Source organism: Eulemur rufifrons, chromosome 1, assembly GCF_041146395.1.
Source record: "Eulemur rufifrons isolate Redbay chromosome 1, OSU_ERuf_1, whole genome shotgun sequence".
Lineage (NCBI taxonomy): Eukaryota > Metazoa > Chordata > Mammalia > Primates > Lemuridae > Eulemur > Eulemur rufifrons.
Genome location: NC_090983.1, coordinates 31128778 through 31150200, shown reverse-complemented (window position 1 = coordinate 31150200; position 21423 = coordinate 31128778). Strand labels below are relative to the sequence as shown.

Sequence of the window (21423 nt, the reverse complement as noted above, 5' to 3'; positions counted from 1 at the left end):
ATGTCCCCAGTTGAAAGAGCTACATCTTCCAGCCTCCTTTGCAGACAGGAGTGGCCATGTGACAAGATTCTGGCCAACTAGATATATTTGGAAGTTGTTGGGAGAAGCTTCTGAGAGAGTATCTTAAAACAGAGGCAGACTTAGCTGACAGATATTTAATTGACCTTGTCCTTTTCCTTCTTTCTACCTGGGATATATTATGATGCCTGGAGATACAGAGTTCATCTGGCGTTACCTCACAACATGCACATGCTGAGGATGGCTGTCCAAAAGCAAAGGGAACCTGGGTCCCTGATGACATCATGAAACCACACTATCATTACTTAAGCCACTGTTTCTAAGTTTTTGTTACTCATGGCTAAACATGATTCTTACTTGATCCAACAACTTCTACTCATACTGAGTTTATTCTTCTATACTGGAATAAAGCTAGAAATCAGTAATAGAAGAAAATTGAAAAACTCACAAATATGTAGAAATTAAACAAAAAATTATTTTTCTACCTATTATCTTGTATAAATAAAAAGTCTTAAACAACCATAGAAGAAATTATAAGGGAAATTAGAAAATACCTTGAGACAAATGAAAACACAATATGCCAAAACTTATGAGGTGCAGAAAATGTCTATGACCCCAAAGAAGTTAAAATACATAAATAAAAAACAGTATAGATAACAAAGTATCATTATCCAAAATATATAAAGTATTCTCACATATAAATAAGCAAACATACAACCCAATTTATAAATATGGGTGGTGATTATAAACAAATAACAGAAATACAAATGTATAATAAACACATGAAAATTTCTCACTCAATAATTAGGAAAATGCAAATTAAAATATCAGTGGATTATTATTTTTATGCATCAAATTAACAGAAAGTAAAATGTGGGTATGGGATAATGGGTATTTTCCTACATTTTGGGTGCAAATTAGTACATCTAGTTTAAAGGACAATCTGGTAGTATCTATCAAAATTAAATATGCACAGGTGAATAAAGATAATACTTACCATTTAGCAAGTGCCTATTATGTTCCAAGCCCTTTAAAATTCTTTGAAATAGGTAATAGTATACTCATTTTGCAGATGAGAAAACTGAAACTCAGATGTAAATTGCCCAAAGTTATATGCCCATGAAAGTGGAAGAATCTGGATTTAAACCTAGATATTTCTGCCTGTAAAATCCAAGCTCTTTTTACTATATTACACTAGTTCCCTTACCACCACCAAATACTGCTTTTCATTGAGGGGTAAAATTAAATCCCCCATCCCTCCCCACCTTTCTTGTATCCTGACTTTTGGGGAAATGATTTAGGGTCTAATCAATGTCAGAGTTTTAATAGAAGCTGATTAAGCTATATCTTGAAAATCTTGATTTATGAAAGGGCTCTAAAAATGTGAAGGAACTATTGAAAGACTGTCACCTGAATCAGCTATGAGTTGAAAGAGAAGTTATCGGTCCTTTCCAATTCAGATTAGCACTGCAGAAGTTTGCCTCAAAATGTTGCATTTCTTTAACACACTGTCTACCTTGGTTCATAAAAAACTCTTCTTTTAACTTCAAACAACTCTAGAGTTTATTTTCCAATAGAATTCTGAAGATTTTGCGACTTGTTTGTGAAGCAATTAGCTTAGACTTTTTGGAATTTGTTCTAGAACTCTGAGATGTCTTCAGTTTACAAGCCTGTTGCCTTAGGTGATAGATTCTTTGAATATTCTAAGTTCATTGATTGTATATACTGGAATCTATGTTTTATGGGTTACGAACTGAATTTATCTTGTTCAGTTTAATTTCATTGTGTCTGACTATCACCCTTAAGAAAAACATTTAAGGTAAGTTTTCTTTTTTCCTAAAAAAATTATACTCTTTTAAAAGTTAAACTTTTTATTTTGAAATGACTGTAGATTCACATGCAGTTGTAAAAAATAACAAAGAACCCAGGTACCCTCTTCCTCCTCCTCCTTCTTCTTTCTTCTTCTTTTTTTTAGAGATAGGGTCTTGCTGTGTTGCCCAGGCTTAAGTGCAGTGATCATAGCTCACTGTAACCATTAACTCCTGGGTTCAAGCCATCCTCCTGTCTCAGCCTCCCAAAGGGCTGGGATTACAGGTGTGAGCCACCATTGCTGGCCCTCATGTACCTTTCTTTATTCAATTTCCCTCAATAGTAACATCTTGCAAAAAAGTGTAGTACAATTTCACAACTACAGTATTGACATTATGTAGTTAAGATACAGAATATTTTTCCACAAGGATTCCTAACATCCTTTTATAGTCACATCCATTTCCTTCCTGTCCCAATTCCCTACTTAATCAACTAGTCCGTTCTCCATTTTTACAATTTCACCATCTCAAGAATGTTATATATATGGAATCATACAGTGTATAACATTTTGGGATTGTCCTTTTTCACTGGCATAATTCTCTAAAAATTCATCCAGGTTATTGACTGTATCAATAATCTGTTCCTTTTTATTGCTGAGTATTATTCCATGGTATTGATGTACCATAATTTGTTTAACTATTCACCAACTGAAGGATATCTGGTTTCCAGTTTGGAACTATTATGAGGAAGGCTGCTATGAACATTTGTTTACGGGTGTTTTTTGTGAATATATAAGTCTTAATTTTTCTGGGATAAATGCCCGAGTGCAATTGCTGGGTCATATGGCAGTTGTATATTTAATATTTTAAGAAACTGCCAAACTGTTTTCAGGAGTGGCTGTAAAACTTAAGCTTCCACCAGCAATTTCTCCACATATCACCAATATTTAGTTTCCTTATGTTTTTAGTTTTAGGTATGAGACTAGGTCAAGGTTCATTTTTTTGGTCCATGGATGTCCAACTGCTCCAGCACCAGTTGTTGAAAAGACTGTATCTCCTACATTTAATTGCTTTTACATCATTGTCAAAAATCAGTTGGGTATATTTTTATGGGCCTATTTCTGGCATATCTGTTCTGTTTCATTGAGCTATTTGTCTGTCTCTCCTCCAATACCATACTCTCTTTATTTTTGATTGCTTAAAATCAAGTAACATCATTCCTCCCACTTTATTCTTTCTTTAAGACTGTTGTAGCTATTCTAGGGTCTGTGCCTTTCTACATACATTTTAGAATGATCTTGTCTATGTCCACAAAAAGCTGTAATATAAATAGAAATGGCATTAAATCTACAGATCAATTTGAGGAGAATTGACATCTTTACTATGTTGAATCTTCCAATCCAATAACATGGTATGTCTCTTCATTTATTTAGGTCGTTGATTTCTTTCATCAGCATTTTATTATTTTCATCATACAGATTCTGTACATGTTTTGTTAGATTTATAAGTATTTAATTTCCTTTGAGTTATATTAAATGTTATTGTGCTTTAAATTTTTGTTTCCACATGTTCTTTGTTAGTATATAGAAATGCTACTGATTTGTGCATGTTGAATTTGTATCCTTCAATCTTGCTGAATCCTCTTATTAGTTCTAGTGTTTTGTTTTGTTTTGTTGTTGTAGATTCCTTGATGTTTTCTGCATAGACAATCATATCATCTGAAAACAGACCGTTTTATTTCTTATATTCAAATCTGTATGACTTTTATTTCCTTTCTATATTGAAAAAGGGTGGTAAGAGCATAAATCCTTGCCTTGTTCCTGATCTTGGAAGGAAAACATCCAGTTTTTTACCATTAAGTATAAATGTCAGCTATGGGGTTTTGTAGATGCTCTTTATCAAGGTGAGAAAGTTACCTTTTATTACTAGTCTCTTGACAGTTTTTATATTGTGATTGAGTGCTGAATTTTGTTAAAAGCTTTGTGTCAACTTATGTTGTCATATGATTTTACTCCTTTAGTCTATTGATACAGTAGTCTATTGATACAGATTATATAGATTGATTTTCAAATATTGAACCAGCCTTGCATATCCAGAATAAATCTCATTTGGCCATAGTGTATAATACTTTTTATACATTGCTATATTTTGTTGAGGATTTTTGCATTTAAGTTCATGAGAGATTATTGATTTGTAGTTATCTTTTTTTGTACTGTCTTCATCTGGTTTTGATAACACAGTAATACCAGCTTCATGAAATGAGGTGGGAAGTGTTCCTTCCTATTCTATTTTTTGGAGTAGATTCTGTAAAATTGGTGATAATTTTTTTATGTGTTTGGTAACATTTTCCTATGAAACCATCTGGGCCTGGAGATTTATTTTCCAGGAGCTTTTAAATGACCAATTTAATTTCTTTAATGGCCATAGGACTATTCAGATTGTCTGCTTCATCCTGGTTGAGTTTGGTAATTTGTGGTTTTCTAGGACATGGTCCATTTCTTCTAAATTGTCATATTTATGAGCGTAGAGTTATTAATATTAATAGTATTCACTTATTATCTTTTCAATAACTGTGAGATCTGTAGTGATATTTTATTCCTGAAACTGGTAATTTGTATCTTCTCTTTTTTATCTTTGTTAGTCTCACTAGAGGTTTATCAATTTTACTGATAATATTGAAAAATAAGATTGTTTGTTTTATTGATTTTGTCTACATGGTGTCCCAAAAGTTGCCATACATGGGGAAAATGGGAAATTGTAGCTAAATATCCCTTTATTTACAAAATATTCATTACAAAACTTTATAAAAGTTTTCCTTTGTATGGAGACTTGGGACACCCTGTATTAATATTTTTCCATTTTCAGTTTCACTGATTTCTGCTCTTATCTTTATTATTTCCTTCCTTCTGCTTGCTTTGAGTTTATTTGCTCTTGTTTTTCTAAGTAGTTGAGGTGGAAGCTTAGATTATTGATTTGAGAATATTTTTTTCCAATGTATGTTTTTAGTGCTGTACATTTCTTTAAACATTGTTTTAGCTATGACCTACACATTTTGATATGTTTGGTGTTTTCCTTTTTATTGAGTTCTATGTTTTTTACTCCATTTGAGACTTTCTCTTTGACCCAAGAATTATTTAGAATTGTGTACTTTTAATTTCCAACTGTTTGGAAATTTTCTGTTATCATTCCATTATTTATTTCAATTTTGATTGCATGTTATATAAAGGAGACAAAGACGGTCTCTGTATGTTGCTCCCCACACCCTGTCACTTATGTTGTTTACTTCTTCACAGCAGGTTTGAGACCCATGATCTCAAAAGTCTGTCAGTACTAAACTAAAATTTGTACACACTGAATTGTTTTAAATATAACCCAGATAAGCGTATTTTTAGCTACTTAGAGCCTATCTGCTTTGTATACCCCACAAAACTGTGCCCAGCCTCTGCTAGCCATAGATAAGATAAAACCTAGGGATATAAAGACCCCAAGCTCCTGCTGCCCATTGGAGCTCCCTGACCTAGAGGCTCCCTGCCAGGTTACTGAGTGAAACCATGTAGACATGTAATCCCCCTTCCTTCCCCATCCCCTAGGACTTTCCTTGCCACTTTCTCTTCTGAGCGATGCTCCCTTACCTCCAAGCTATAACCTCTGGATAGTCTCATGCTATAAGGGACTCCCCCTGCATGCAGACCTGTCAAAGCACCACCCAAATAAAGCTTATGGGTGCTACTGCCACTTCATGGTCATATCTTTTTTCTTGATCAGCCCCCAAATCCCTTGAACTCCCTGTACTCCATTATGGTCAGAAAACATACTTCAAATGGTTTTAATTATTCTAAATTTGCTAAACTTTGTTTTATGGCCCAGGATGTGGTCTATTTTGGTGAATGTTCTATGAGTACTTGAAAACAATGTATATTCTGCTATATTGTTGGATGGAGTGTCACATCTTGTTTATTGATTGTGTTGTTCAGATCTTACATTCTTGTTGATTTTCTGCCTAGTAGTTCTATAAATTGCTGAGAGTGGGGTGTTGGTGCCCCCAACTATAATTGTGTATTTTATTTTCTCTTTCAGTTCCATTGAATTTTGCCTCATTTATTTTATTTTCAGACTCTGTTGCTTTAGGATTGTTATGTCTTCCTTATAGATTGATACTTATCATATAGCATACCTCTTTGTCTTTAATAATTTTCTTTGCACTGAAGTCTAGTTTATCTGATATGAATACAGTCATTCCTGCTTTTCATAACTAACATTTTCATGACATATCTTTCCCCATTCTTTCACTTTTAATCTACCTATATCATTGTATTTGAAGTTAGTTTTTCGTATGCAGCATATTGAATCTGTTTTTTTTTTTTTGTTTTGAATCATGTTTTTTATTCACACTGCCAAGTCTGTCTCTTAAATGACATTTCTATACCATTTAAATTTAAGGTATTAATAATTACTGACATGTTGGGGCTTAAGTCTGCCATTTTCTTATTTTCTAATTATTTCCTCTACTTCTCATTCCTCTGTTTCTTACCTTCCTATGGGTTATGGGAACTTTTTAAGGATTTCATCTTGATTTATTTAGTGTTTTTGAGTATATCACTTTATACAGTTTTCTTAGTGGTTGTTCTAAGTATTATAATATATTTACATAACTTATTACAGTCTACTGGTATAGATGTTACATCACTTCAAGTGAAGTATAGAAATCATGCTTCTATTTAGGCCCCTTCACCATCCCTACTTTTAAAATATAAATTTCTTAAGTATTCCCTCAAACTCCATTATGCATCACATCAGGTGGTGTTATAATGTTTGTTTCAACCATCACATATTATTTAAAAACTCATGAGTAGTAGAATAATCTATTATAGTTGTACGTTATGATGTTACTTTCTCTTTGAAATTCCAAGCCTCCTTCTATTATAATTTTCTTTCTGTTTAAAGACCTCTTTTAGCCATTCTTTAAGAGTATGCTTGATACCAACAAATTACCTTAGGTTTCCTTTGAGAATATCTTTCTCTTTTATTCATGAAGGATATTTTTGCTGGGTATAGAATTCACAGGCAAACAGTTTTTCCCCCAGTACTTGAAAAATGTGTCACATCCTATGGCCTCCATGATTTTAGATAAGAAAATCACTGTCATTCAAATTGATATTTCCCCATAGGTAATACATTGTTTCTGACTACTTTCAAGATTTTTCTTGTTTATAGTTTTTAGAATTTTAATAATGATGTGTCTTTGTGTAGATTTCTTTGAGTTTACCCTGTTTGGGATTTTCTTAGCTTCCTGAATCTGTATGTCTTCCACCAAATTTGGGAAGTTTTTGGCTATTATTTTAAAAATGCGCTCACGTGCACTCTCTCTCTCTCTCTCTCTCTCTCAAAAACACACACACACATACACCCATACATACACCCTCCTTTCCTCTCTCCCTCTCCCTCTATCCTTTCTCTACTTTTCTTCTGTTCTGAAACTCTAATGAGCATTAACTCTTTTGTTATTGTTCCACAGGCCTCCGAAACTCTGTTTATTTTCTTTTTAGTCTACTTTATCTCTGTGCTCAAATTAGGTAAATTCTATTGATCTTTCCTCAAGTTCACTGCTTCTGTCCTCTGTCATCTCTACTTTACCATTAAGCCCAGCCAGTGAGATTTTTATTTTGGCTATTGTCTTTTTCAGTTCTATAATTTCTATTTGATCTTTTTTAATAACTTCTATTTCTCTGATGAGAATTCTTATTTTTTCATTTATTTCTAGAGAATTTATAATTGCTTGATGAAACATTTTTATGGGAGCTGCTTAAAATTCTTGTCAGGTAATTTTTAACATCTGATTCGTCTTGGTTTTGGCATTTATTAATTATCTTTTCTCATTCATGTTATGATTTTCCTTGATATAAATAATTTTTAATTGTATACTAGACATTTTAGATATTATGAGACTCTGGATTAAGTCTTTTTTGAGCGGTCACCCTGTTGATGTGTAACATGGGGGCTAGCCAGTGGGTATGCATGTCTAACTTCCTGCTGGGCCCCCCTGACAACCACAGCAAAAGTGGGGCACTGACTTACACTGTCTGGTTGCAGGCAGGTAGGGTGGAAGTTGAGCTTCTCCGTTGGCCCTCCTGATACTCTTCCAGTGAAAGTGGAGCAGCAACTCATACCACCTCTTGCTTCCAAGTGTGAGTGTCAGATCATCTGTCCACTGGGCCTCCTGGCACCAGGGAGTGGAGGGGAAAAACCAGAGTGCCATGTAGTCTGCCTCCCACCAGTTTTATCTCATTGATACAAGGGAGGGGTGAAGGCTCAGCTACCCACTGGATCTTGCTGACATGGAGGGGAGTGTAAAGTCTAGTGGTGACTAGGGCCACTTGTATAGCCTCAGTGAGTCTTGCTGCAACTAGGTGGAGATAGGGATTCAGCTTGCCACTGGACCCCACTGACATTGCCCTGGCGGGGGAACCAGAGCATTGCTTGCTTTCACCAGGCAGGTGATGAAAGATCAACTCCCAGCTTAGTCTGCCAACACTATTTAGGCAGGGGATTGGAGCACTGCCTTAATCCTCCAGATGGAGATGAAGATTGGCTGCCTGCTCAGTCCCATGGACAAGTAAATTTCCCCAATGGGGAAATTAGAGTGGACTACCTTCTCTCCAGGGGTGAGGGTGGGACAATAAGATGAATCAATTTCTTGCTTAGACCCACTGATACCATGTTGGGGGAGAGGAGGAGTGTGACTTTTCCATTGGTGTTTGACTACAGTAGGATAGGCATTGCCAAAAAGGTTTTCTGCTGTTGCCCACTCTTTTCCAGATAGTTTGGCTAGGGGTAGCAGGCTTTCCTTGGAAATTTTTTATCTATCCTCTTAGGCAGTTTCTGATTGGAAGCTTCTGCAGCATTCTGTTCAGAACATATGGTAGGCAATAAGGAAACTTAGGGAACTCACCATCATGTCCTTCCTCAAGTCCTGAGATTGCCAGGCATCCCACTTTCTTCTTTCCATCTTTCAGAGACTTCTTATGGTTGTTTGTTGTGTTATGTCTATAATTTTTTTAGTTGTAAGGAGGACGACCTGGGAGGAATGGGACTATTCCATCTTGGCAAAACTGAAGTTTCTTCATTTTAATATAAAACTTCTGAATGTGTGTAGGTTCCTTTATCACTGCTATTTAATTGCTTGATGCTCTTACAGTAACAACTTTACAGTAACAACTTTATACTTTAAACAGTAGCAGTACCAGATGAAAGATTTGTGAAGATACATTAGGATGTCCTTATCTCATCTGGATTTCTACTATATTGGTATGTATAAAGACTGTCCTTTCTCTTTCATTAGCCATTGTGCCTCTCCCTAATGCCACGATAAATCTCTCTGTTTCACTTATCCTCCATATTTTTTCTTTTTTTCTTCACCCTATACCTTAAAGTGATGAACTATTGTATAGAAATTGTATGAATATTGTGTGTGTGTGTTTGAGTATGTTTTAGGACTAATATTGGTAGCAGAGGTGGTCTTTCTGAAATAGAGAGGCCTCCTAACAAAAAGAATGTACCCACCATTTGCAAAGTTTTACCTGAGTTGAATAACCCACACTCCACCTAGGCCTTGACTGCCTCCACTGGAGGCCCTGGGGGCTTATGGCATGCAGTTTCCCACATCCACTGGTGGCCTCTAGCCTTGGCTGCTAGTGATCTTAGAAGGGGTGGAAAGTGTAGTATACTTGGGAGTAGGAAAATATATTCAGAATATACTTGCAAACACTTGCTTAACACTACTAACACCTTTAGGGGAAAGTCACAGAATAGACAACGGGGCAGACAGCAGCTATTAGTGGTAACAACAGTAAGCCAAAATTTACATTAAAATTTGTAAGGAAAAACACTGATACTTCTTGTAGGGCTTGGAATCTTTTCCCCTGTGTGAGCATGGTTCTTGCCTTCTGAGTGCAAAATATGAGGTAGACCAGTTTTTTTTTTTTCCTCTTCTCATCTTTGATCTCAGTGTTTCTTTCTTGCCTCATCCTCATCCCAAGCCACACAATTTCTGTCCCATTTCTGAAATACTTATTGCTGTTAGTGTGGTATGGCATTTCAATAACTGAATCTTGAACAATTACAAATTTTCAGCATTCAAAGAAAGGAATCCAAGACAGTTAACCTCAAGTGTTAATGGGAAATTGGAATTAGGAGAATGGCTTCTTTAAAACTGCTCATATTACAATGGATGGTCATAGTTTGTACTTTTCTGGTGCTTTTGTGGTTTGTCTATTAAGCAATAGCTATTTGGGAGGAGGCAAAAGCAACAAATTAAATAGTATAGCTGCTAAAGCTGATGTTATGTTTATATTGCTTTATAATAATTTATAAATTTATAATAACTATAAAATGAATAATGATAAAATTGATTTATAATAAATTCATATATTTATAATAATAATAGGGCATATACTTTCTTGATGACAGAATACTCAGTAAATATTAATTCAAAACTGTAAAATGTTAACAATGGTTTTTAAAGGATATCTCAATCTACTTACTGTTTTTTCTTTTTTATTTGTATTTTTATATCCATAAGGCTTATTGGGACTTGATGTATCTGAAAGAGAATGAAAAAAATGATTATGTAAACAAGTTGGCACTTGTGGCATTTGACCAGTGTGTTTCTAATTAGTGACTGTGAGAGCACAGTGGTTCAGAGTAAAGTCTCTGGAGCAGACTGCTTGAACTCAAATAGTTTCTGCAACTAACTAACCATCTAACTTTGGACAAGTCATTTTGCTCCTCTCAGCCTCAATTTCTTCATTTGTCAAAGGATGAAGACCCCCCCCCATAGGGTTTTGTGTGACTTAGTGGGCTAAAGCATCTAGCACTGTGTTAGCAGCATAAGAAGCACAAAATAAATGTAAATTTTGTTGCTATCATTACTATTGTTACTACCACCCCTTTCCTCTGACCCCTGACACGTTACACCCTTGGATCTGTCACCTAATAACTCTGACCACTTGAAATACATACATTAAGTGGTTAAAGTTAAATGTCATCATACTCTATACTTTTATGTACACAAGGGAATGTCTCTTAGTCAGATTATAGTAAATGTTTGTATTGAGTACTTCTATTTTTTACTCTGGCTCTTAATGTCAGTTCAAAAAATAAAGTAAAAAAAATTTTTGAAGATCATATCATTGCACTCCTGGTGGTTCTGAACATTTCTGTGGCTGCTAAAGATTATGTACATTATTCAAAGTTGTGCTTCACTGGAAATATAAAAACAGCTTTTACTTATCCTTCATTTTTCACCTATCCTTCCAGTAGTCATTTGGGTAACCTATCATACATTTGCTATACATACCTAACGCTATAACACTGTTTAGACAATCTATATTCTAGATACCTTTCATGAATGATTCTGTATTTCCTAAAAAATTCAATTCAAGACCTTAGAGAGGAGTCTTATGTAAGAAACTAAAAGAATTATAAAGTAGGAAGTGGAAAGATCATGATCTTCAGTGAATTGTGGGCCTAGGCTAAAATATATGTGCATAAATACCAGCAGTCAGAAGGTCCCTGTGACAGTAGCTCCAAAGTAACTGGGCTTGGCACACACCTCTAATTTGCTTATAGGTAATGACAATTCAAGGAAACAACAAGAGTGAGCACTACTAAATAAACTCTTTAATGTACTGTATCTCATTTTATATAATATAAATATATTCTATATAATATATTTATATTATATATAATTTATTGGGTTAATTATATGACTGATCTGCATGAGTAAATTGAAAAGTATAATGCAAAGTACAGCAAAAACCACTTTAAATATATATTCCAGAATCTTATTTAAATAGTTTTTTAAAGGCTCTGTTCAGATATAATTTTAGAAATATATACTTTTTTAGAGTAATAGGTAATTCAACCGTCTTGAAACCACCTCTCTCATTTTAAAGATAAGAAAAATCCAGAGAAGTTAATGACTTGCCCAAGAGCAAGACAGTGGTGGGCAATAAGAAAACAAGCTCTATTTTCCTCACTAAGCATTTGCTTTTATTCTTACATACACCATAGATTTAATTTGACATTTCTTATAAAGCCTCTTCAGAGGAAACTGGACCACTGGCTTGTTTCATAGACTTCTTTTATAGAATTTTCAAATTACTCAGACTTTCCATGCCTTAGTTGTCTCATCTGTAAAACTAGGATAATAGTGTCAACCTTAAAGCACCCTGTATGAAGATTAAATAATTTAATATATGTGAAGTATTTATAAAGTTCTGAAGACCAAATAAGGCAAAATAAGTCATCTGCAAAGAAGTATTGACATATTTATTCTCAGTATCTAGTTCCACTCTTTTATTTATAAAATGGGGAAACCTGAAGCTTTTATAAGACAAATCATTGCTAAGGTCACAGAACTAGTTAGTAGTAAAGCAGGGATGGGATCTACTTTATACTTTTTCCCTTTTCCAATAAGTAGTTGGAAATAATAGAATAAGAAGCTTGTTCTATCATATTTACTCTAAAAGATGGTCTATGATTAGAAGAATTCAAAGGATATTAGAAGAAAAGTTTTATAAGTACTTGTTTTAGTCTGTTTTGTGCTGCTATAACAGAATACCTGAGACTGGGTAATTTATAAGGAACAGAAATTTTTAAATTTTTTTCCTCTCTTTTTAAAAAATTCAGTCTCCATAGAAACTGTTAAAAATTGCCAATGCCTACTATCTTGAAAGTCATTAAAGGAAGTATTGGGAAAAGTTTTCAACTAGCAATAATTGCACCTTAGAGTAACCTCATTGGCTATGGTACTGACACTTTTATTTCTTACAGTTCTGGAGGATGGGAAGTCCAACATCAAGGTGCCCACATTTGGCAAGGGCCTTCCTACAGCGTCATTCTGTGGTGTAAGGCAAGAGGGCCAGGGAAGTCAAAAGGGAGCAAGGGCTGAACTTGCCCTTTTAAAACAAACCCACCCTTGTGGATAAAAACCAACCACTGTGACAACGGTATTAATCTGTTCATGAGGGTAAAGCCCTCATGGCCTAATCACCTCTTAAAGGTCCCATCTCCTAACACTGTTGCATTGGGGATTAAATTTCTAACACATACCTTTTGGGGGATACATTCAAACCATAGCATTCTGCCCCAGTCCCCAAAATTCATGTCCTTCGCATATGCAAAATACATTCATTTCATCCCAATAGCCCCAAAGTTTTAACTTGTTCCAGTACCAACTTAAAAGTCCAAAGTCCAGAGTCTCATCTAAATCAGATATGGATGAGACTCAAGGCACAATTTATCCTTACCAAATTCCCCTCCAACTGTGAGCCTATGAAATTAAACAAGTTATCTATTTCTAAAATAAAATGGTGGGACAGGCATAGAAGAGACATTCTCATTTCTAAAGGGAGAAATAGACAAGAAGATAAGGTAACTGGTCCCAAGTAAGTCCAAAACTCAACAAGATTAGCAACATCAAATGTTAAGGCTCCAGAATAATCGTTGTTGATGCTATGCCCTGCTATGCCCCACCTTCTGGACACACTAGGGCAGGGTTGGGCCCCCAGGGCCTTGGCAGCCCTGCCCACACAGCTTTTTTGGGCTTAGCCCACATAGCAGCTCTCACAGGTTGGAGTCTTGTGCCTATAGCTCTTACAGGCTGGCATTGCATGCTGGTATCTCTAAAATTCTGGGGCAGCTCTAACCCCTCAGTTCTGCTGGGCATTGCCCAAGTTGGGGCTCCCTACAGAAGCTCACCCCTCCTCCGTGACAAATCTCTGCCAGAACTCCCAGGCTCTCTGGAATATCCTTTCAAATCTAGGTGGAGGTGCCCCTCCACAGCTTGAAAACTCTGTGTGTCTGCAGAATTAGCATCTCATGAATGCTGCCAAGGCTTCCTACTTGTGTCCTATGGGGTGACAGCATGAGCTGCAACCAGGTTGGTGTCAGCCATGACAGCGGTAACTGGGGAGCACTGTGCCAGAATGTAGGGAGCAGACACGTGAGGAGGCATGGGGCAGTGAATGCTGAGATCCCAGCGGCACCTCTCTGGAAACCTTGCTTTCAAGGTCCTAGCTTGAAATGCCTTCAGGGTCGTTCTCCCATTGTCTTGATGAAGAGCATCTCGCTTCCTTCTATTCATACTATTAAACAGAAACCAAAAAAAACATGGCTACAATTCTGAGTTAAAGTTTTTGTCATTTTTCAGAACAGAAATAATTAATTTCATCTCATTAAAAAGTGTGTAAAGTGAATTCTTCATATTTTGTTATAGTTGTAATCTATTCTGCATCTGTATATACCTTTCTCAAATGAACTGGAAATGTAAACATGGAAATAAAGTAATTTTCTACTATTAAAAAAAATAATAATAATTTCCTTAGCAAATAGTCTCTTGGCCACACCTTTGGTTTGCTCTCCTAAATATACCTTTTCATTTTTTACATGGCTGAGATGGGAATTTTTAAAATCTTTCCTTTCTACTTCCCTTTTAAATTATAAATTCCATTTTTAAATCATTTTTCTCCTGTCACATTTTACCACATGCAGTTAAAAGAAGCCATGAAACTTCTGCAATATTTTGCTTAGAAATTTCTTCCACCAGATATCCTAGTTCATCACTCTTAAATTCTGCCTTCCATAAAGCTCTCAGGCATGGACACAATTCAGCTAAATTCTTTGTCACTTTATAACAGGGATGACCTTTACTCCAGTGTCCAATACCTTGTATTTCATTTCCACCTGAAACCTCATCAGAATTGCCTTTATTGTCTGTATTTCTACAAATATTCTCATCACAACCACTTATGTAATCTGTAAGAAGTTTCAGACTTTCTCTACAGCTCTACTCCTTTTCTGAGCCCTCACCAGAATCACCCTTAACACCCTGATATAGTTTGGATATTTATCTCCTCCAAAACTCATGTTCAAAGTTTTTCCCTAGTGTTGGAGTTGTTTGGGTCACGGAGGCAAGGTTGTGGCTTGGTGCTATCCTCACAGTAACAAGTGAGTTCTCACTCTAGAAGTTTCTGTGAGATCTGACTATTAAAAAGAGCCTGTCCCCTCCTTTCTCTCACCATGTGATGCCTGCTCCCCTTTACCTTTCACTATGAGTGGACATTCCCTGAAGCCCTCACCAGAAGCAAATGCTGGTGCCATGATTCTTATACAGCCTGAAGAACTGTAAGCCAAATAAACCTCTTTTCTTTATAAATTACCTAGCCCCAGATATTCCTTTATAGTAATGGAAAATGGGCTAAGACATACTCCATTTATGGAAACTTGGGCTTTTTCTAGCTTACTCCTCCAAATTCTTCAAGCCTCTACTCAGTATCCAGTCTAAAGCCATTTCTACGTTTTCAGATATTTGATATAACAACAGTCCCACTTCTCAGTACCAGTTTTCTGTCTTAGTCCATTCTGTGCTGCCACAACAGAATACCAGAGGCTAGATAATTTATAAGGAACACAGGTTTATTTCTTACAGTTATGGAGGCTGGGAAGTCCAAAATCAAGGACCCAACATCTTTTGAGGGCCTTCTTGCTGTGTCATCCCATGGGGAAGGCAGAAGGGCAAGAGAAAGAGAGAGAGAGAGAGAGAGAGAGAGAAAGGAGACCAAAATCAGTGTATAATCAACCCATTCCTGTGATAACAAACCCACTCTCTCAATAATAGCACTAATCCATTCACTCTGCCCTCATGGCCTAATCCCTAATCACCTCATTAGGCCTCACCTCCTAACACTGTTGCATTGGGGATTAAGTATCTTAATTTTTTCCTGTCATTTAAAGTATTAATTTCTGAAACTAACATCTTATGTTTGAAAATAGCTTTCTGGCCGGGCGCGGTGGCTCACGCCTGTAATCCTAGCACTCTGGGAGGCCGAGGTGGGTGGATCGTTTGAGCTCAGGAGTTCGAGACCAGCCTGAGCAAGAGCGAGACCCCATCTCTACTGAAAAATAGAAAGAAATTATATGGACAGCTAAAAATATATATAGAAAAAATTAGCTGGGCATGGTGGCACATGCCTGTAGTCCCAGCTACTTGGGAGGCTGAGGCAGGAGGATCGCTTGAGCCCAGGAGTCTGAGGTTGCTGTGAGCCAAGCTGACGCCACGGCACTCACTCTAGCCTGGGCAACAAAGTGAGACTCTGTCTCAAAAAAAAAAAAAAAAAAAAAAAAAAAAAGAAAATAGCTTTCTGTATCCCAATATATGTTCTTAAAACTTTTATTACTGTATGAAACAGATGTATGAATACATATAAGGCTAAAGTATTAAATTCTAATCATGTTAAAATCCTTCATTTCTTCATATTCTACTATTCAAACTAAGCTAAATTTCCCATTTGGGGGCTTTTTAAAAAAACTATACCTTTCAATATACAAAAGGCCAGCAAACATGAAAAAATGCTCAACATCATTAATCATCAGAGAAATGCAAATTAAAACCACAATCAGATACCATCTTAATCCAGTTATAATGGCCATTAAAAAGTAAAAAAAAAAAAAGATATTCATACAGATGTAGTGAAAAGGGAACACTTATACGCTATTGGTGGGAATGTACATTAGTACAACCTCTATGGAAGACAGTATGAAAACTTCTCAAAGAACTGAAGGTAGATCTACCATTCGATTCAGCAGTCCCACTACTGGGTATCTACCCAAACGAAAAGAAGTCATTATATCAAAAAGACACCTGTATTTGCATGTTTACTGCAGCACAATTCACAATAGCAAAGATATGGAATTAACCTAAGTGTCCATCATCTGATGAGTGGATAAAGAAAATGTGGTGTGTGTATATATATGTATATATACACAGGTGTATATGTATGTATATATATGTATATATACACACACACACCATGGAATACTACTCAGCCATAAAACAGAATGAAATAATGTCTTTTACAGCAACTTGAATAGAACCAAAGGCCATTATCCTAAGTGAAGTAACTCAGGAATGGAAAACCAAATACCACATGTTTTCACTTAAAAGTAGGAACTAAGCAATTGGTACACATGGTCATACAGAGTGAAATAATGGACATTGGAGACTCAGAACTAGGGAGGCTGGGAGGGTGGTGAGGGATGAAAATGTATCTATTTGGTACAACGTACACTATTCAGGTGATGGGTACACTAAAAGTCCAGACTTACACTATATAATATATTCATGTAACAAAACTCTACTTGTACCCCCTAAATCTATTCAAATAAAAAAAACAGAACTATACTTCTCAATCACATCTTCATCTTATTCTTTTTCCTATAAATCCTTAATTAGAGAGCACCCTCTACAACTCAAGGATTCTTGTATGTTATAAAGAAATGTGGCTTCTTGCTCATCTTCCTTCCATAGCAAGTGTTTTAGCTATCATCCTATTTTCTCTTCATTTTAATTAGATTACTGCAGTATGCCCTGAATGGATATGCAATCACTACACAGCTACGACTGTTCCAATTGTTAGAATACTAAAATACTTCTGTACTAATTGGTAAAGTTGCTGCCTCAAAATTTCCAAGTATCACCTTACATGCATTGCCCTGACTACCTCTATTCCCTTAGGAATCTCCCATTTCTCTCAATCTCAACACAGCACAGCAGTGGGCCTCCAGAACGCTAATGCAGTAGAATTATGTGATCTAGTTTTTCCAGGATCATGGTGTATTGGTTGTTAAATATTTTGATTATCGCCTTTGGGTGATATGTTGAATGTGTCTCCATAATGATATCACTGAACAGCTTCTTGAATTGGAAAAACCTCTTCACTAGATAGATCTACACGGTAGACAAAAAGTTTGGAAACACAGATAAATAAATGTAATAAATGGTTTACTAATATTATAATAATAGATATAAAATAAAAATTATCTAGGTTTCCAGATTGTAAGGCCACTTGTATTTTGCTTTGCTTGATTTTCCACTGATATTGTAATTCCATAGATTTTCATGCCAAAAATGAAGAAAAATCATAGTGTAATTTATCTTTTGAAGGAAAGTCTTGATAATTATGATATATGAGTTCATGTTCCTAATTTCACTGAAAGTTTGAAAATTATGATACTTTATATACAAATAATAACTTACCTGCAGAAGAAGGGAAATTTCCATGGTCATTCATTTTGTGAGAGGGAAAATATGGTCCCTGAAATAAAAACAGGGAAGAGAAAGGGAATAGAAAAAATAAATATCAATGTAATTTTTCAACTTAGCATGATTGATGGCTATAAAGAACAAAAATGAGATTGAATGTTACCATGTTGCTTTATCTTATATAAGGAAAAGAATTTATTTACAATTTAACCAGTGCAACTGGGAGATAGTAAGATACATGCATGGCTGAAACATTGTACTAGTAGGATGTTAAGGTAGGGAATGCCAAGCATTAAAAGAAAACACATGATATTACTTTGCATACATTAACCTCTTCTCATTCTCCAAGCCCCAGGAAACAAAAATATAATTTAAAGAATAAATTAAAATAAAATAAAAACAAGATTAATGTCAGAAAGGAAGTTAGAAGTGACATCACAGAAGATGATAGAGTAAGATGCTCAAAGAATTGGCCCCTCCACTGAAATAAACAAATTGTCAATGACTGATAGATCAACTGTTTGAGAACTTCAGAATATAATCCAGCTGGGTATGGTGGCTCATACCTATAATCCCAGTGACTTGGGAGACTGAGGTGGGAGTATCACTTGAGGCCAGAAGTTTGAGTCCAGGCTGGGAAACATAGCAAGACCCTGTCTCTAACAAAGTTTTTTTTTTTTCTTTCTTTTTTTTAAATCATTATTTCAGCATATTGTGGGGGTACAAAAGTTTAGGTTACGTATATTGTCTTTGCCCCCCCACAAAGTTTTTAAAATTAGCTGGGTGTGGTGGCATTCACCTATAGTCCCAGCTACTCAGGAGGGTGAGGCAGAAGGATTGCTTGAGGCCAGGAGTTCGAGGCTACAGTGAGCTATGATCATGCCACTGTACTCCACCCTGGGTGACAGAGAGAGACCCCCATCTCTAATATATATATAATCCAAAAGTTTCAGCAGTGAACTGTTTAATGAAAAAAGGGCAGATAAATTTTGTCGTTTCAGGAAATTTCTTTTAGGTCACTGGCTGACCGCTTAGATAATGGAACAGATCACAAACCAACCACAAACAAGGAATATAGTCTTTGCAAAAATAGTTTGGATAAGTCATTAAACAAACGGGTGATTGCAGCCCTCAGCAATCAACAATAGCAACCTCTGGAGAAAGAGGAGAATTGATTTCTAGAGTTACCACATTATAATATTTAAAATGCCCAATTTTCAACAAAACATTATAAGGCATACTAAGAAACAAAAAATATGGCCCATTCACAGGAAAAAACAATTGACAGAAACTGCCTTTGAGGAAGCTAAGACTTTTGACTTACTAGACTAAGATTTTAAAATAACTTTCCTAAATATGTTTGAAGAGCTAAAAGTAAACATGGACAAATTACAAAATGAATCTAGGAAAATAATACATGCATAAAATGAGACTATCAATAAAGAAACAGAAATTATAAAAAGAAATAGAAATTCTGCATTGGAAAGTGCAATAACTGAAAGAGTCATTCAAGGAGTTCAATTGCAGATTAAAGCAGGCAGAAATTAGAATCAGTGAATGTGAAAATAGTACATTTGAAATTATTCAGAATAAAGAGCAAAAAGAAAAGAGAATGAATAAAAGTGAACAAAGCCTAAAAGATCTATGGGACAACAATCAAGTACACCAACATACACATTATGGGAGTCACAGGAAAGGAGAAAGAAAGTGTCAGAAAGACTGAAGAAATCATGGCCAAACACTTCCCAAATTTGATGGAAGTCACAAATCTACAAATCCAAGAAGTTTAAAGAACTCCAATGAGGCAAAATGCAAAATGCATCATATCAAGACATGTTACAACCACATTACCAAAAGATGAAGAGAGAATTGCAGCAAGAGAAGTGACTCATCATGTACAAGTGATCCTCAAAAAGATTAATAGTCAAATTTTCATGAGACCATTTAAGTAAAAAAGCAGTGGAATAACATATTTAAAGAGCTGAAAGAAAAAAAAATCTGTCAAGTAAGAATTCTATAACCAGAAAAAACTACCCTTCAAAAATGAAGAGGAAATTAAAACATTCCCAGGTTAACAAAAACCTGGGGAGTTTGCTGCTAGTACACCTGCCTTACAAAAAAACCTAAGGGAGTTTTTCAGGCAGAAAAGAAAGGACATTAGACAATACCTTGAACCCATGTTAACAAATAAAGAACTTTAGAAAATGGGGGTGGGGGAGGATGGAGTAAAACCTTAAAGGGTGTTTTGTTTTTTGTTTTTTTGAGACAGAGTCTCTATTGCTCGGGCTAGAGTGCCATGGCATCAGCCTAGCTCACAGCAACCTCAAACTCCTGGGCTCGAGCAATCCTCCTGCCCCGGCCTCCCGAGTAGCTGGGACTACAGGCATGCACCACCATGCCTGGCTAATTTTTCTATATATTTTTAGCTGTTCATATAATTTCTTTCTATTTTTAGTAGAGACGGGGTCTTGCTGTTGCTCAGGCTGGTCTCGAACTCCTGAGCTCAAATAATCTGCCCGCCTCGGCCTCCCAGAGTGTTAAGATTACAGGCATGAGCCTTGTAATGTGCCCAGCCTTTTTTTTTTGCAATGATAGCTAAGTTGTTATCAGCTTGAAATACCCTGTTATAACTATAACTTATGTAAGCCTCAAGGTAACCTCAAAGCAAAACCTACAGTAGATAAACAAAAGATAAAAAAATAAGGAATCAAAGCACACACTACAAAAAAATCATCCAATCCCACAGAAAGACAGCAATAGAGGAAGACAGAAATGAAAAATCTACAGAACAACCAGAAAACAATTAACAAAATGGCAGCAGTAAGTCCTTATCTATCAATAATTGCCTTGAATGTAAATGAATTACATTCTCCATTCAAAAAACATGGAGTGGGCCGGGGGACAGAGTGAGACCCTGTCCATAAAGTAAAATCTGAGGAAAACTAAAGAGAGAAATAGACAAATCCACAATCGTAACTGGAAATTTTAACATACTTCTTTTAGTAATTTATGGAAGAACTAGAAAAAAAATTCAGTAAGGCCATAAAAGGTCTGAAGGATACTATCAACTACTTTGATGTAAAACATATTTATAGAACACTACAAAAGCAGCAGAATTCACATTCTTTCCAGTGCACATGCAACATTCACGAGACTAGACCATAAATAAGTCAATACATTTCAAAAAATTAAAATTCTAAAAAAGTATATTATTTATCCATCAAGGAAATAATCTAGAAATCAGTAACAGTAAAGATATCTAGAAAGCCCCAAATATTTGGAAATTAAACAACATACTTCTAAATAACCATTTGGTCAAATAAATTAAAAAGTTAGAAAATATGTCAAATATAGTTATAATGATAATACAACATATAAAAAGTTGAGGGATTCATACAAAGTAGTGCTTAGATTGGGGAAATTTATAGCTTTATTGTTCATGTTATTTAATATTAAAGAAGAAAGGTTTGAAACCATTGGTTTACCTTTTAACCC

At 35.6% G+C, this 21423-nt stretch overlaps 1 protein-coding gene and 1 non-coding gene across 2 annotated transcripts in view; both read right to left on the bottom strand.

Annotated features, from left to right (window-relative positions):
• Positions 1-21423, bottom strand: part of C2CD6 (C2 calcium dependent domain containing 6) — a 130660-nt gene that overhangs the window by 11376 nt on the left and 97861 nt on the right. The gene's annotated exons all lie outside the window — the stretch shown is intronic.
• LOC138387638 (U4 spliceosomal RNA) lies at positions 12516-12650 on the bottom strand. The gene has a single exon (XR_011233942.1). It is a non-coding gene; the product is annotated as a U4 spliceosomal RNA (small nuclear RNA).